This window comes from Crocuta crocuta, unplaced genomic scaffold (assembly GCF_008692635.1).
Source record: "Crocuta crocuta isolate KB4526 unplaced genomic scaffold, BGI_CrCroc_1.0 scaffold67, whole genome shotgun sequence".
Lineage (NCBI taxonomy): Eukaryota > Metazoa > Chordata > Mammalia > Carnivora > Hyaenidae > Crocuta > Crocuta crocuta.
In genome coordinates, this window is record NW_027531896.1 from 658,121 (window position 1) to 676,322 (window position 18,202).

Consider the following 18,202-nt stretch of genomic DNA (forward strand, 5'->3'; position numbering starts at 1 on the left):
AGCCTGTTTCAGTCTGTGACTCCCTCTCTCTCTGACCCTCCCCTGCTCACGCTGTCTCTGTCTCTCTCCTAAAAATAAATAAAACATTTAAAAAAAAAAAAAAGGAAAGAAGAAGTAAAATTATGTGTTTGTAGATGACATGATATTATATATAAAAAATCCAAGGGGTGCCTGGGTAGCTCAGTCGATTAAGCATCCCACTCTTGATTTCGGCTAAGGACATGATCTCACAGTTTGTGAATTCAAGACCTGCATTGGGATCTCTGCTGTCAGTGAGGAGCCCGCTTCAAATCTTCGGTCTCCCTCTCTCTCTGCCCCTCCCATGCATGCTCTCTCTCTCTCAAAAATATATAAACATTAATTTTTTATCATAAAAATCCCAACAAAATATTGACAACAAAAAAATGAAATCAGTAAAATTATGGGACATGAAATCATTATACAAAACTCAGTTGTGTTTCTATATACTAACAATGAACTATTGGAAAAAGCAATTAAGAAAACACTCCCATTTACAATATCATCAAAAAGAATAAAATACTTGGCAATAAATTTTACCAAGAAAGTGAAAGATCTGTACACCAAAAACTGTAAAACACCGATGAAAGAAATTGAAGAAGACACAAATAAATGGAAAAATAGCCTGTGTTCATAGAAGAATTGATATTGTTAAAATGTCCATACTACCCAAAATGACTTACAGGTTCAATGCAATCCCTATCAAAATTCCAATGGAATTTTTTACAAAAATATAAAAAACAATCCTAAAATTTGTATGGAACCAGAAAAGATCCCCAAAAGGCAAAACAATCTTGAGAAAGAAGAACAAAGCTAGAGGCATCACACTTCCTGATTTCACACTATATTACAAAGCTATAGTAATCAAAACAGTATGGGACTGGCATAAAAATAAACCTCATAGGCCAATGGAACAGATAGAAAGCCCAGATATAAACCCAATATATAATCAATTAATGGCAATTAATTTTTGGTCCATTTATTTTTCACAGAGGTGCCAAAAATATACAATAGGGAAAGGATAGTCTGTTCAACAAATGGTATTGGGAAAACTGGATATTCACATGCAGAAGAATGAAATTAGACCCTTGTATTATAATATATATATAACTCAACCCAAAATGGGTTAAAAACTTAAACATAAGACCTAAGACTGCAAAACTTCTAGAAGAAAATATAGGGCGTAAGCTCTTCCAACATTGGTCTTGGCAATGATTCTTTTGATGACTCTAAAAGCACAGGCAACAAAATTAAAAATAAACAAGTGGTACTACACCAAATTAAAAATCTCTGCACAGCAAAGGAAACCATCAACAAAGGGAAAAGGCAACCTCCAGAGAATAACTCCACAAACCATATATCTGATAAGGGGTTAATATCCAATACATATAAGGAAGTCATACACTTAATAGTAATGATAATAATAATAGCCCAATTTTAAAATGGCCACAGAAATTGAACAGGCATAAAAATGGCCAACAGATGTATGAAAAGGAACTCAACAATACTAATCATCAAGGGAAATGCAAGTCAAATCCACAATGAAATATCACCTCATTCCTGTTAAGATGGCTATTATCAAAAGATAAGAGGGTCATCTGCGTGGTGGCTCAGTCAGTAAGCGTCTGACCACCGCTCAGGTCATGATCTCGCAGTTCGTGAGTTTGAGCCCCGTGTCAGGCTCTGTGCTGACAGCTCAGAGNTAAGCATTTTTTTAAAAGTCTTAAATAAAAAAAAAAGACAAGAGATAATAAGTGTTGGTGAGGATGTGGAGAAAAGAGAACTCTTGTGCACTGTTATGGGGAATATAAATAGGCACAGCCATTATGAAAACAGTATGGAGTTTCCTCAAAAAATTAAAACTAAAACTACCCTATGATCTGGCAATTCCACTATTTTTTTTTTAGAGAGAGAGAGAAAGTGAGTGAGGGAGAGGTAAGGGGAGAGAAAGGAGAGAGAGAATCTCAAGCAGGCTCTATGCTCTGTGCGGAGCCCATCAAGGGGATTTATCCCATAACCCTGGGATCATGACCTGAGCTAAAATCAAGGGTCACTCAACTGACAGAGCCATCCAGGTGCCTCCAGCAGTCCCACTTCTGTGTATATATCCAAAGGAAATGAAATCAGGGGTGTCTGCTTGACTCAGTCCAGGGAGCATGTGACTCTTGATCTCAGGGTTGTGAGTTCAAGCCCCACAGTGTAGAGATTACTTAAAAATAAAATCTAAAAAAAAAAAAAAAAAAAGGAAATGAAATCAGCATCTCAAAGAGATATCTGTACTGCCATGTTCATTGCAGTACTATTCACAATAACCAACCTATGAAAAAACCAGTGTCTGTTGACAGATGACTAGATAAAGAATTGTGATATATATCTTATGATATATATTATTCCATTATTATAATATATATAATGGAATAATGATTTACTTAGCCTTAAAAAAGGAAATCCATGGGGTGCCTGGGTGGCTCAGAAAGTTAAGCAACTTTTTTTTTTTTTAATGCTTTTACTTTTGAGAGAAAGAGCACAAGCTAGGGAGGGGCAGAGAGAGAGGGGGTCAGAGGATCCAAAGTAGGCTCTGTGCTGACAACAGCAAGCCCAATGCAGAGCTGGAACTCATGAACTGTGAGATCATGACCTGAGCCAAAGTCAGACACTNAACTTGGAGAACTAAGTAAAATAAGCCAGGCAGAGAAAGACAAATATTGCATGACATCACTTATATGTGGAATCTAAAATAATCAAATTTAGAGAACACTTAAGAAATGGTGTTTTCCCGTATAGGAGGATTAGGAGGAACTTGACGGAGGAACAAGGGGGAGAAGAAGGGCGGAAATGGTGGGGGAAAGGNATCAAGCTACGATTTCATGGCTTGTGGGATCAAGCCCCATGTCAGATTCCACACTGGCAATGTAGGGCCTGCTTGGGATTCTCTCTCTCATTCTCTCAAAATAAATAAATAAACTTAAAAAAAAAAAAAAANAAAGGGAGGGAGGCAAACCATGAGAGACTCTTGAATGCTGACAAAAACTGAGGACTGATGGATGTGGGGGGAGGGGGGATGGGCATGGAGGAGGACACTTGTGGGGATGAGCACTGAGTGTTATGTGGAAACTAATTTGACAATAAACTATTTGTAAAAAAAAAAAAGGTATTTGAGTATGTTGAGGGTAACTCATGCTTATTATGGAAAATTCGGCAAGTTAAAATAAAATGACACAGTAACTACCTTTAAAAAAAAAAAAAAAGAAATGGTGTTTTCCAAAAAATGGGGAAAAGACATGAAAAGACACTTCTCCAAAGAAGACATACAGGTGGACAAGAGACACATGAAAAGATGTTCATCATCACTTGCCATCAGGGAAATGCAAATCAAAACTACGATGAGGTATCACCTCACACCTGTCACACCTTTTAGAATGACTAAAATCAACAACACAAGAAACAACAAGTACTGGCAAGGATGTGGAGAAAGAGGAACCCCCCTTATGCTGTTGGTGGGAATGCAAACTGGTACAGCCACTATGGAAAACAGTATGGAGGTTCCTCAGAAAGTTAAGAATAGAAATACCCTACACCCCAGCAATCACACTACTGGGTATTTACCCAAAGAATACAAAAACACTAATTCAAAGGGATACATGCATTCCTATGTTTATAGCAGCATTATTTATAATAGCCAAATTATGGAAGCACCTCAAGTATCAACTGGTGAGTGGATAAAAAAGATGTGAGATATAGAATTACATGTGTGTACATATATACACACCCAAACACATATATATACACACATATTGTATTATGTGTGTGTATAGATGTATAGATGTGGTATATGTATATACCTATAATGGGATACATATATTGGAAAATATTATTCAGCCATAAAAAAGAAAAGAATGAAATATTGCCAACTGCAATGACATGGACAGATAGAGTATAATGTTAAGTGAAGTAAGTCAGAGAAAGACAAATACCGTATGTTCTCACTCATGTGTGGAATTTGAGAAACAAAACAAGCAAAGGGGAAAAAGAGAAAGAAATACAAATCAGGAAACAGACTCTTAACTATAGAGAACAAACGGACAGTTACCAGAGGGGAGGTGGCTGGGGGGATGGGTGAAATAGATGATGGGGATGTTGAGTGCACTTATTGTGATGAGCACTGAGTAAGGTACAGAACTACTGAATCACTATATTGTATACCTGAAACTAACAGAACACTGTATGTTAACTGGAATTAAAACTTTAAAAAAAAAAGAGAGAAGTGCATTTCTTTGTCAAATGTCTTTCACAGAGGATACTTAATCTTACTGATCAACTAGGTGGGAAAGGAACAAAAGAGACCTAAACAGATTCTGGGGCAAAGGAGGCCTTGCCTTCCTGTCAAGAAGTCCCAGACTGGGTGGGGCACACGGCTGCCTGAGGCTGATAGGAGAAAAGTATCTGACAGCACCTGGAAGCCACCTCCCCAGGATCATCTGGGGAGACCCAAGGGGAAGGAGCGACAGAAAACACAAATAGGGAAGGGGACAGTGTTTTGAGTTGCTGATATTAAGCGAGGACAGAGGAAGAACGGAGAATGGGGCACTTGTGATTATTTACCTCCCTTGGTCTTGAGTAACTGAATACAGCCCTATAGGGGTTTAGTCCTTTAAGCTCAGTGGGCAGATCATACTCACATGGGCATGACTGCTTGATGGTAAACTCCTCAGGACAGAGCACTTAGGCCCTCCTCACCTCTGAGAACGGGCCCACCTCCACTAGGACTATTGGGATGAACAGGTCAGGGTTGCCTTCTCCCAGACCACACTCCCAGAGGAAGACAGAACGGCCTGTCTTCACTGGCCTGGAGCTGGAACCACTCATGTCCTCCACCAGAAATCTGGGGCTGCTGGGAAGGGGGAAAGGGAGGAGGGCATGGCTGCAGAGATGCCCTCGAGTATCTACTGCACCTGCTTCCTGAAGGAACTGGAAGGGAAGCAGCCTGGAGCCCAGATCTTCAAGTCTGCTGATAAATCCTTGTGTCTTTAGAGGAAATTTGCCTCCTAAATCTTAGACGGACTCAAACATCACTTGGCTTTATAACATCCTTATAATTATTTCCCAAGCTCAGGATTCAAAAGCCCTTGTCCACCCCAGAGTAAGGCTAAAGAAAGGCCCAGGAAATGCATGTAATGCAATCGAACTAGAACCCAAAGAGCAGGCAAAGGCAGGTTCTCACTGCCTATTCCAGCCAGCCCCTTGATAAAGGGCACACACAAGCTCTAAGTGACAGGGGCTGTGTGCAGCGTTGTGTGTCTTCGGACACAAGTGCAGTTATTCTAGCATAAAGGGCCCTGGTGATGCAGGCTTCCTGCTGTGGCCACTGTCCATCCTGAGGTACTTGGCTACTCTGTGGTGCCAGGAGGGCTGCTTGGGAGAAGCAAGCTGGAAGCAAGCCCTGGTGTTGGTCCAGCAGCCTTACAAAGGCAATTCTAGAAACAGTCTCTCTCTCTCCGGTTCCAAAGCAGATTTCTCATCTGCTTGTCCCAGCGGTTTTATATCATCAAGTAGACCGGTGGCTCCTACCCATGAACTCTGCCATTTGGAAGTTCTGCAAGGTGAGAGGGAGGAGTCCCTTCCTTCACACTGGGTGGGGGCAAACTCAGGTTTGTCATGACACCATCAGTTTCCTCCTGCAGTCAGGGTAGACCAAGCTGCCACAGACCACAGGTTTGTAATGGGAATGCCGGAGCTGCGAGCCACGCAGGCAGGAAATGGCAGCATTGTCTAGATCTTTGTACTTCTTCTTACAAATCAGACTGCTTTGGTCCAACACTTCACCTTGGTTCACTGATATGGGAGACCTCATCAAGAGTACAAGACCCCAGGGGTGCTTGGGTGCTTGACTTCTTCGGCTCAGGTCATGATCTCAGGGTTCAGGCCCTGCATCGGGCTGTGCTGACAGGTCAGAGCCTGGAGCCTGGTTCCAATTGTGTCTCCCTCTCTCTCTGTCCTCCCCTGCTCACACTGTCTCTATATCTTTCTCAAAAATGAATAGACATTAGAAAAAAAAAAGTACAAGACCTCGGCAATAAAACCCCAGAAGTGGGGAATTGAGGCATCTCTACCATCTACTAAGCCAACAACCTCATTCTTTTTCAATTTTCTTCTTTCAATTATTTGTATGGGCTTTGAGGACCCCAAAAGCACAGGTCACAGGTTTTAATAAGGACTCCTTTCTCCAAGCACATGCAGAAGTCTCGGTGGTGTCGTCTTTATGGTATCCAGATCTTCTGCTGGCTGCAGTTTTCTGAAGGAGCTATCGCCGAAGCACACAGCCAACATTTCCACACTCCTTTACTCATTTTCCTAGCACTCCTCCACTGTAGGAGGAGAGTCCAACTGGCATCTAGCAGTCCATTGAGCTCAGATTTGGGAAGGCTCCAGCCTCACATGTTGAATCTGTTCTATGCGGGCCCCAGATAAAATGTCCCTTGTAACTTTCTCCGTTACCGTAATGTCATATTCCCTAGTATACTGTGACCTTGGATTGTTTCCTAACCCCTAGAATGTCTTAGTCGTCTCATCTGTAATAGGTAACTTCCTGAGTTATTGTATTAAATGAGTGAAAGCAAAGTGAGTGCTAAATCAACGTGAGCTCTGACTGATCTTGTATTATCCTAATACTGATTTCCCCCCTTGACAAAATCCATCTAAAGATTATGAGACAATCTAAATTGCATCTATTTCATAATTACATATTTAATTAGAAATTAAATATTCCAGGGGTGCCTGGGTGGCTCAGTTGGTTAAATGTCCAACTTAGGCTCAGGTCATGATCTCATGGTTCATGAGTTCAAACACTGCATCAGGCCCTGTGCTGACAGCTCAGAGCCTGGAACCTGTTTCAGATTTGTCTCCCTCTCTCTCTGCCGCTCTCCTGCTCACATTCTGTCTCCCTCTGTCTCAAAAATAAACATTAAAAAAAATAAATATTCTGTTACAGCAAAGACTAGAACAGAACATGGAAAAATGAAAATAGTAGACTGGAAGTCATGGGTAGGTGATATTATAAATGTACTATTCATAGCACATGGGAAAAGTGAACTCCAGGGGCACCTGGGTGGCTCAGTCGGTTAAGTGTCCGAATTCAGCTCAGGTCATGATCTCATGGCTCGTGGGCTCGAGCCCCATGTCGGGATCTGTGCTGACAGCTAGCTCAGAGCCTGGAGCCTGTTTCAGATTCTGTATCTCCTTCTCTCTCTGACCCTACCCTGCTCACATTGTCTCACTCTCTCTCTCAGAAATAAATAAAACATTAAAAAGTTGAAAGAAAGAAAGAAAGAAAGAAAGAAAGAAAGAAAGAAAGAAAGAAAGAAAGAAAGAAAGAAAGAAAGAAAAAGAAAAGTGAACTCCAAATAGTAGTATTAGGTGGATTTGAAATGCATTAAATATACATATTTTTCAATATCCATGAAGGATAAGAAATGTCTTCCCTTCCGTTTCTATCTTAGCTGTAGCTCTGGTCATCTATTATTACATAACAAATAATGAACACAAGTAGTTAGTGGCCCTACGTGGAACAAAGGGAAAACAATCCAGGCCCTAGAACCTCCTTTTATTTTAAGTCTATTTACTTATTTTTGAGAGAGAGAGAGGGAGGGGGGAGAGAGAGGGAGGCAGAGAATCCACAGCAGGTTCAGAAGGTGTCAGCGCAGAGTCCGATATGGGGCATTGATCTCACAAACCATGAACTGAAATCAACAGTCAGATACTTAACTGGAATGAACCACCCAGGCGCCCCGAGGACCTGGAACCTTAAGCTACATTGTGGGTACAAAAGTGTTATTTTATTCTTTACAGAACCCTTTCCATGTCTTTCATATTTCACATCAAACCTTAAAAAGTTTTAAAGACCTGCTTTATATTGAGTATGTACCATGATGGTGGGGATGTGGCAAAGGCTCTAAACACAGTAGCAACTTCTGTCATTTTTACTCCGACATTCCACCCCTTAGTTTTTACTCACCTTTGGGATTCTCTCTCTCACTCTGTGCATGAGATAAAAAATGGTGTTTCCATTTTTATAGAAGCTCAAATGAATTTGTGACTAAAGTCATAACTAAATCTGGTTGCCTGGATCTGGACTAGCCATGTCAGGCTGCATTCTGACAACAGTCAACTTTTTTTTTTTTTTTTTTTTAAGGGGGGAAANTTTGAAAACAAGGCATGGCAATACACCTAGTTCAGTTCCTTCATTCGTGTTCAATGGAATGGAACAGAGAATACGCATTTACCCTATGTGACCAATTTAGGCTGCCTGTTTCAGAGTCCTCAACTTTGGAAGCACATTAGAATCCATGAGCGATTCTGATGCCCAGGTCACACCTATACCTGTGAAATCCCAATGCTCCTGGATGGAACCCCGGCCTCATCTCTCCAGGGGAGTCCAAGGTATAGTCGTGGTTGAGAACCACTGGCCCATTTAGTCCTTCTAGGAGAATGATGAATGACCCTGAAAACACCAGACACTGTGGGTGAATTCAGGCTGTTTCCCCCCAACCTCCCACATGTAAAACACTTAATTGCTTCCTATTCTTTCTAAAGCTTTTACAACTTAAGTCAATTATAGATTCAACTGCAGTAATAAGACTGCTTAGGCCGGGAACTGTGACAGAGTGCTAGCTGCCTACACCGGTGTCTGTTCTATCCCAGCTCTTACTTAGTATTACAACTCCAGCTCTTAGTGGGTTATGTGGCCGTGCAAATGAAAACCAAATTTTCCAGGGCAAGCGGTGAGAGAGAAGAGAAAGCTCTCCTTTACCAAATATCGCCAACTAATAAACATACAACGAATGAGAAAAACAGAAAAATCATTATTTACAACCATCCTAGGGATAACTGATTCAGGGCAAGATTCACCAGTGGATACTAAGGCAACTGGGCTAAAGACTGCTAGGGCACAGGATAGTCACACAATCTCATGTTCACTCCACCGATCAGGTATTAATTCCAAAGATTCTTTTAAAATGGAGAAATCTGGGGTGCCTGGCTGGGTCAGTTGGTGGAGCATGCGACTCTTGAACTTGGGTTTGGAAGCTGGAGCCCCACACTGGGTGTAGAAATTACTTGAAAATAAAATCTAGAAAAAAATATGTCTTTAATAAAATCAAATCAAATGGCGAAATCTGGTAGACACCCCTATATTGGTTAAGCTCATATCTCAGAGCCTGTAAGCACTGTGGCGACACCGGGGCTGGTACTCACCCAACCCCATTTGTTTGCAGCCTCTCCCCTGTTGCGGTCTGCCACTAGGGGGAGCTATGAGGAGACCGCAGGAGAAGGAACCTACTCCTTGCTTGCTTCCTGTTCCTTTGAAGGTCACCTCCCATTTCTTCACTCTGACAGCAGCAGTTCCCTACTGTACAGTGGCCGGAAGAGTACTGTTTGTGGCTTTTCAGCCCTCACACAACCTGCCTTTTCACATACCTTAGTCGCTGAGCATGCCCTCCTCGCTAGTGCAGCCCTGGCACCAGCCAATAGCAACCCTTCCTCAGAGGTTGGAGTTTCAGCTTCACAAGGTCTCTTTCTCCAAGCTTCTAAAGTTTTAATAATTCCCCCATCTTATCTTTATTTCCCCAGCCTCTGCAGCTGCTACATCTACAATACTGTAGATGTTTTTTTGCCATTTCAGTTGCAGGTTAACACTCTATACCTAGTTAACTCTTTTATTAAATTCTTTGTTAAAGCACCCATGACTTCTGCCTTCTGGCTGGATTCAGATGCAGAAGAAATTAGGACCAAGAGTAGGGTTTATAGCCCACCCTCCAGGATGTGCACATAGCTTCCTAAGGCATCTAAACTACTTGCTATTTCCTGCTCATCGGGACTGAGTAATCAAAATTAATATTAGCAATAATGAGAAAACCGACATGTTTGGGTCTTTAAGTCCTGAGGTAGTAATTACACGCTGAAGATGGGGCAAGATAGAAAGAGTCTATCTACCCTGATGACCATAATGCCATTAAAACAGCCCTTAAGCCTCTTTCACCTGGGGAAAAAAATAAACTTTCTTCTCTGTTCTTAGGACTTCCTTTCATTCAGTTTAACCTAATCCCTTTTATACAGAGTCCTATATACTTTTCTTCAAAGACACTCCACCAGAACTAAATCCTTTATTTCAGACTTAAGAAATAAAGGTATAGTCAAAGTATATTTTCACACCAGTCAAGGAAAGGCATTAGAGAATTAATGTCAAGTTGAACATTACCATGTCAAGAAAATTACACATATTTATTTGGAGGATGAGATCAGTTAATAAACCCTATTTACATACTGCTTATGAAGTGTCAGGTATTACACCCTCCACATCATATTATTTCATATAAATCTCACGAAAATCCTGTAACATAAGTACTAATATTATCACCAATCTTTAGACAAGGGAACTGAAGCTTAGAAAGATTAGACAGCCAGGATACACTACTAGCAAGTGCTAAAGCTGGGATTAGAATCCAGATAAATCCAGCTCCAAATCTTATGTTCCTAACCACTATAGAATACTGTACACATGAGGTAAGCAACTCTCCTTAAGATCTCTGATCCCAATGGAAACTTTAAACTTAGAGCCCTTCTCTCTACTAGACAGTGACTCTACGTGGAACTCTGAGAAAAACCAAAGATTCTAAACAGAAGTATCACATCTACTCTATATGCACAAGCTGACAAGGCCAACCATATTTGATACTGATGAAGAGCTTGCCAGAAGCCACGACCTTAGCTAAAAGAAAATTATCTCCCTTCCAAATCAATAAGGCACACACAAGGCTCATCATAGGACCATTCAACTAATGGGAAATATTGACTAACATTTCCAGAACCTGCCCCCTACAAAAAAATTTTAGTTGAAATTAAATTTAATAAAGGCTTCTAGATAAAGACATCAATAGGCACTGAGCTCTTATGAGCCAACGTCTGATCTCTAATGGTCCTTGGACACACCATAAGCTCTCCCTGGAATTTCCGAAGGTCCATTATCCTTACGGGGAGCCTAAAAAGTACACTTCACTTTAGGAACCAAACTGGCAACTCAGCTGCCAACGATTATTTTGCAAAGCAGGACACAGTTAGCTAAGAATTATATTTTTCCAATTAGCACAGTGGGAAACACTATTGAGGCATTCAGCCCAAGCCTGCAATTAGAGAACATTTGCTTGCTTCTAGAAATAGAATGAATGGGAAGTAGAAACCTGCTATCTAGGTCTTTAGCAGGAATACTCTGGGAGGGGAAACCTTGCTCTATCAGCAGTCCCCAGAAAATAACCATCTTGTCCTTCTAATAAATAGCACTCTGCACCACACCACAGTATGTTCGGATGAGAGAAATCCCTAACAAAAGGGGTTTATACTAGATCCCAATCATTAGAAAGGCAAGGACTACTGCCAAGCAGCTCCAGTGTTTTATTTAGTAGTTATTTTTAAAACTCTATTCATAAACTTTCAAAAGTCTCCATCTGTTACAAAAGATATTTCTTTTGAGGTGTTTGGTGTAAACACCTCAGAATCTCCAGCTAGCTGACCGTCTGCTTTTCAAATATCTGTGTCTCAGGTGAAACAAAGGGCGGAATTTACATCTCTCAAGTAAGAGAAAGGCAGAGAACAGCTCTTCCTCACTCTCTGCTTCTCCCCTGCTCGTGCTCTCGCTCTCTCAAAATAAACTTAAAAAGAGAGAAAGAGAGAGAACAGTATTACAGAGAATCAAGTTTCACAACATGAGTACAGCTCAATAATCTTCCCACAATTTGTAGCACTGACCAGAATTTTGGCATCAGGCAAGGGAAAACAACTGGCAATTAAGGTGTATGAAAATCTTATGCACGGCACACAGCAGAGAAAAAGTTTTAACAGCCTAGGCATCTTGACACCACTACATTTTACAGGGAATAAACACAATTCAGCTTTTAATGAGCAACTATCTTAACTTTGTCATTTCTGTCTCTAAAGGCTTTATTTATATTGCCTGAAGGTGAAGGAATGAAGTGAGAACCAATCCTTTTTTTTCCTACCAGTCTTGGAAGTGCACTGTTTAAAGTACTAGCTTAGCCTAAAGCTTGGCCCAGTATGCAAAGGACATAGCAACTTGCCAGTAAACACAAGTAAATGATTGTGTAACATTTATCTACTTCTCTGTACCACACTAGGTTAAACAGGTGACTCAACGTTGACCTGTTTATTCTGTGAATGACACCATTTAACTTCTAGACACCAAGGGGGCTTTACCAAGGACTAAACAGCTTCATCTCTCAAATAAAGATTTTTCATGTACACACACACCTGTGCACACATGCATAGGCGAAATGCCTAAGATATGCAAGCTTTTGACAGTAACTACAATTTACTGACATGCAAGCTACTGACAGTTACCTTTGCATAATGGGACTGAGAAAGGGGAAAGCAAGTGAACTTCATTCTCTACCTTCCATGCTTAGCGGTTAAAAACTTTTTTCAATCAACATTCCAATATATGCTCCACTTTAAAAAGTATTGAGGCACCTGGGTGGCTCAGTTGGTTGAGCATCCGACTCTTGATTCCGGCTCAGGTCATGATCTCCTGGTTCATGAATTCAAACTCCACACAGGGTTCTGGGCTGACAGAGCAGAGCCTGCTTGGGATTCTCTCTCCCTGTCTCTCTCTGCCCCTCCCATGCTCTCTCTCTAAAATAAATACACTTTTAAGAAAGTATTAAAGTATCAGTATTTCCTAAGTAAACACAGACTGAAATACTAATCTTCATTCCCTCTGAAACACCACCAAAGTGGTAGTAAGGGACTTGTGTTGAGACAGACAACAGGCGTGGATACAAAACCACAAAACTGGCAGCTAGGCAGCAAAGGTAGACAGACGTGGCAGACCCGAAAAGGCTGAAGCTAAGCTGGCCACTAAAAAGCTAGGAAATTTGAGGAAATGGTACCTCCAGAAGAGATCATGGAAGAAAGGTTAAAACCAGAAAAGACAAAGTCTAAGAAGCTGTTTGAGCACAACGTGTCAATAATTAAAAACAACAAAACACAACCTTTTAAGGCATGTCCCCAAGTATTTCACAAGTAAGATGCTAACTTTGGGATTTGTTTTAAAAACTCCAATAAAAGGGGCATCTGGGTGGCTCATTTGAGCATCTGACTCTTGATTTTGGCTCAGGTCATGATCTCACAGTTGATCTTGAGATATAGCCCCCACCCATGTCAGGCTCTGCACTGGGCCTGGAGCCTTCTTAAGACTCTCTTCTCTCTTCCTCTACCCCTCCCCCACTCGTGCATCCCATTTGCCGAAATCCCCCCAACAACCTCCCCCATCTGGGGTGCCTGGGTGGCTCAGTCCTTTGAACTTGGGTCCAACTCGGGTCATGACCTCAGGGTCATGAGATTGAGTCCCGCGTCTGCCTCTGTGCTGAGGCGGCTGTGGAGCCTGCTTGGGATTCTCTCCGCCCTTGCCCTGCTCACACCTCTCTCAAAATAAACTTTAAAAAAATTTTACAAAGTTGAAATAAACCCGTCTACCGGCTGATCAATGAAAGTTGTACGTGATGGTTAAAAAAAAAAGTTTTCACCTTTTCATTCAAACACCCAGGAGTGCTAAAAGCTTAGTGTCTCTGCCACTGGGGGAATCTGTCCTGGGTGAGTAAACTAACAGATGAACAGCACCCTATCACTTTGAAAGAAGTGATGTGATAAGCCATTCATAGAGCTGCACATCTGTTCTTTTGTGAATGTGATGGGTAGACTGAAGAACTAGTGGTCAAGTTTGTAACTTTATGCAATCACTCAGTGAATATACCACAGCCAATAATTTGAACCATGTTGTAGGGGGACTGGTGTTATTTACCTAAACTGTGGTAACAAATTCGTGCATAATTAAGCCACACAAAGCAAGGACTCCTCTACTGGACACAAAGATTAAAATACACAGTGAACTTGGGGCGCCTGGGTGGCTTAGTCGGTTAAGCGTCCGACTTTCGCTTAGGTCATGATCTCGCGGTTCGTGGGTTCGAGCCCCGCGTCGGGCTCTGTGCTGACTGCCAGCTCAGAGCCTGGAGCCTGTTTCAGTCTGTGACTCCCTCTGTCTCTGACCCTCCCCTCCTCACACTGTCTCTTTCTCTCTCTCTCTCCTAGAAATAAATTAAAAAAAAAAAAAAAAAAAAACATAAAAAAAAAAAAAAATACACAGTGAACTCTTCCCCCACAGAGAGCCAGAACTTTGAGAAGTCAGGTCTTTACCTTTCTGATTCTTCTCTGGGACTTTCCAAGGAAACTGTCTAACCAGACCAACCTAGACCAGGGTTTCTCAACCTCAGATTTTTGACATTTTAGACCAGGTAATTCTGTGCTTTCGTGGGGAACCCCTGTGTGCTGTAGGATGTTTATAACAGCCTCTCTGGCCAGAAGCAACCCCCTACCATGCCAACAATGAAGGTCTCTCAATATTGCCATCTATTCCGGGAGGTGGAAGAACCACTGCCCAAGACAAAGGTCACACAGTACCACAAGGGCTACCCACACAATCAGAGCTTCCCACCAGCATCTTAGTGCTTCGCTCTTACAAACGGGAAATGACGAGAGATCACCAGGTCACTGAGAAAAGCCACTGGCATAAGAGAGACTGGAGTGAAAAGTCACAGTGAAAACTAGGTAGAAAAATATTCTAATTATCATTAATATCTTCAGAGATACTGACTGCATCCACTAATAGGATTCTTTTTTTGTTTTTTTTGTTTTTTTTTAAGATTTTGGAAATTAATTTGGAAATTAAAAGCCTCCTGAGTGGCTCAGTCAGCTAAGCGCCTGACTTCAGCCCAGGTCATGATCTAGTGGTTGGTGGGCTCCATGCTGACAGCTCAGAGCCAGGAGCCTGCTTCAGATACTGTGTCTTTCTCTCGCTCTCTCTCTGCCCCTCCCCAGCTTGCACTCTGTCTCTCTCTCCCTCAAAAATAAATAAACATTAAAAAAAAAAAGATTTTGGAAATTAAAAAGCAGAAATTTTAATAGGATCTGACAAAGTTCAGGACATCTCCCTCCAAAAAAAGGACAAGGTAGGAGAAACAAAAATGTACTGAGCAAACACTCAGAAATTAGGACTAATTGGGTCGCTTAAAAAGCTCAAAACAAAAACCACATAGAGGATATCAAGCTAATTCAGAAAGTTCCTAGAAGTGAAAACTGTAATTTTCTGGACTTCAAAGAGTAAAGTACTCAGTCCACTAAAAAGCAAACCAACTCTTCACTGTCAGGTCTCTAATACTAAGAACTAAATACCCTAACAAACTTCCAGAAAGATGGGTCACACACACATCAGAAAGGCTTCAGACTTCTTCCACAGCAGTGCTGAAAGCAATGCCTTCAATATTGGTAAGGGAAATTATTTCAAACCTAGTTTTATAGGCATATTATCAACTAAAGGTGAAGACATAATAAAAAAAAATTCCAGCCATGAAAAGTCCCCCCAAAATCCTCCCCAACATTCTTTCCCAGAAAGTTGCTACAGAGTGTTCTCCATAAAAACAAGGGCATAAAGCATGAAAAACGAACACAGGACTACAGGCAATAGGAAATCTAACAATGGCAGTAAAACAACTCCCAGAACGAAAAGGGAAATTTTAGGATGCAGATGTGAAACCTGTCTTCTAGATTGGAATAGATAATCTGTGAGAGAGGCTTCCCTAATAAATTAGTAACATTCCCATTGCTTCCGGTAGTCCTATGAGGAAATCAGACAAGTGGTACTGAATGGATTAGTGACAAGAACCTAAAAAAGGCCACTCTAGGGGAAAACAAAAACTTGTACAGGAAAAGTGATTACACTGCATTAACTAAAAGACTCAGCTTTTAGGGGTGCCGGGGTGGCTCAGCTGGTTAAGCCTCCAACTTCAGCTCAGGTCATGATCTCACAGCTTGTGACTTTGAGCCCCATGTCGGGGCTCTGTGCTAACTCAGACCCTGGAGGCTGCTTCAGATTCTGTGTCTCCCTCTCTCTCTGCCCCTCCCCTGCTCATGCTCTCTCTCTCTCTCTCAAAAATAAATAAACATTTAAAAAATTAATTAAAATAAAAAATAAAAGACTCAGCTTTTAAATACTCTATCATCTTACCAAAATTAAGACCCAATTATACAGTTAAGGTGGCAGGTTAAGGTCTGTGAATGGTAAAAGTTGAAGACAACTAGAACTACAACTCATTTTACACTATGGGGAGTCAAGAGCTGAAAGCCGGGAAGGGCCAAGTAGTTATACAAATGTGTAATTATTCAGCTACATACAAATATTCCAACAGAAGAACAGAGTGTAGCAGTATCAGGAAAGGGAGAGATGGTGGTGGGAAACCAATTTGTTACAAGCCTTGCTGAATCACAGGACTCCTTACTATGCACACATACAGCCCTGATTTTAAAAACTTGTAAGATTTTACTTTTTCAGTAATCTATATACACAGTGTGGGGCTTGAACTTACAACACAGAGATCAAGAATTACTGAGCCAGCCAGGCGCCCCTAAACATTTTTTTTTTAAAAAAGGCAATGGGGCACCTGGGTGGTTCAGTCGGTTAAGCATCTGACTTCAGCTCATGTCATGATCTCAAGGTTGAGCTTGAGCCCCGCATTGGGCTCTCTGCTGTCAGTGCAGAGCCCACTTGGGATCCTGTCCCCCTCTCAAAAATAAATGAACATTAAAAAAAAAAAAGGCAACATCAAGTGACGGGATGGCTCAGGCAACTGGACATTCTGACTCTTCAACTCAGGTCATGGGCATGTAGCCTGCTTGAGATTCTGCCCCCCAACCCCCACTTCTTCCCCACTTGCTCTCTTGAAAAAAAAAAAAGCCAATATCTATTCTCAAGAAACAGGACAAGGTTCTCCCAACCATGTATCCCTGGCCCATATCAGACATTACTCTACATGGAAATACAAACTCCCTCTGGTCTCTTCCTAGCTCTTAGGGTTCCTCTTCCCCAGACCTGGCTGCTCTTCCTAGAGAAGCACATCCTTGATTCAAGTATTTTCTCCACTGTTTTCTCCTAAGCCAAGGGGGATACATTGAGAAGGGTTACTATTCTCCATTTTATCACAGGGAAGATAGGATCTGGGCTTGTGTGAGGTCATATAGCACCAGGAAAGGAAGCCAATACCAAAATGCAGGAGGGTTTCCTCCAAAACCTTCAGTTCAGAGATTAATGCTAGATTCCCCTTTAACATACATACCTTCTTCCCTCCTCCCTCAAAAAGTTACAAGGCTACTTTCAGGCAGCCCCAAAGGCTAAACTGATGTCCATTCTCTAACACGTAATATTGGGAAAAGATATGGTTCCCCAGGCAGATTCTACCATCTGTAAAAGAATGATAAGACCTGTTCAAAGAAATCTTGAGGATTAAAGGTGCATAAAAAACTGAACACAGTTCCCGACCTTAAACGGTGAACACAGACTAAGCCATTCTATGGCATGTATCCAACCAGTGATCTAATCTGTCTCAGGCGTAGGTCAAGCAGGTGTAACTTCATCTGGTACAGGGTAGCTTCTCAAAAGCATCCTCCTAAAACTTAACTCTCAGGGCAAGAGCCATCTACGTAGTTTGCAAAGCAACGTACTTTTCGTTAAGTGTTCTGATCAAGGGTAAAAGAGATAATGGGTCAAAACTCAGAACAGAGAGAATTTTTAAATAAGCTGAGCTCCATAAACCCCATCTGTCGTAGCATCCTTCATAACAGCAAAGCTAGGAATAATCTAAATAAGAATTTGGTAAAATAGTCTTTCCAAACAGGAAAACTTTGTGGCTGTCAAACAATGAGTAGATTTATACATACTAATGTAGAAGTGTCTAGGCTGTGCTATTAAAAGGAAAAATGGGGGTACCTGGGTGGTTCAGTAGGTTAAGCAACATATTCTTGACTTCAGCTCAGGTCATGTCACAGTTGAGGAGTTTGAGCCTTGTGTCTGGCTCTGCACTGACAGCCCAGAGCCTAAGATTCTCTTTCCGCCTCTCCCCAACATGCACTAGCAAATGCCTCCCCCTCCTCAAAACAAATAAATAACCTTTTTAAAAAACGGAGAAGAAAGTTAAAATGTCAAATACTTATAACAACGCCTATGGAGTTATGTCATGTATATTCTGGGATCACAAGAAACTTAACAGGAAGGAGTGGGGAAGTTTAAGTTGGT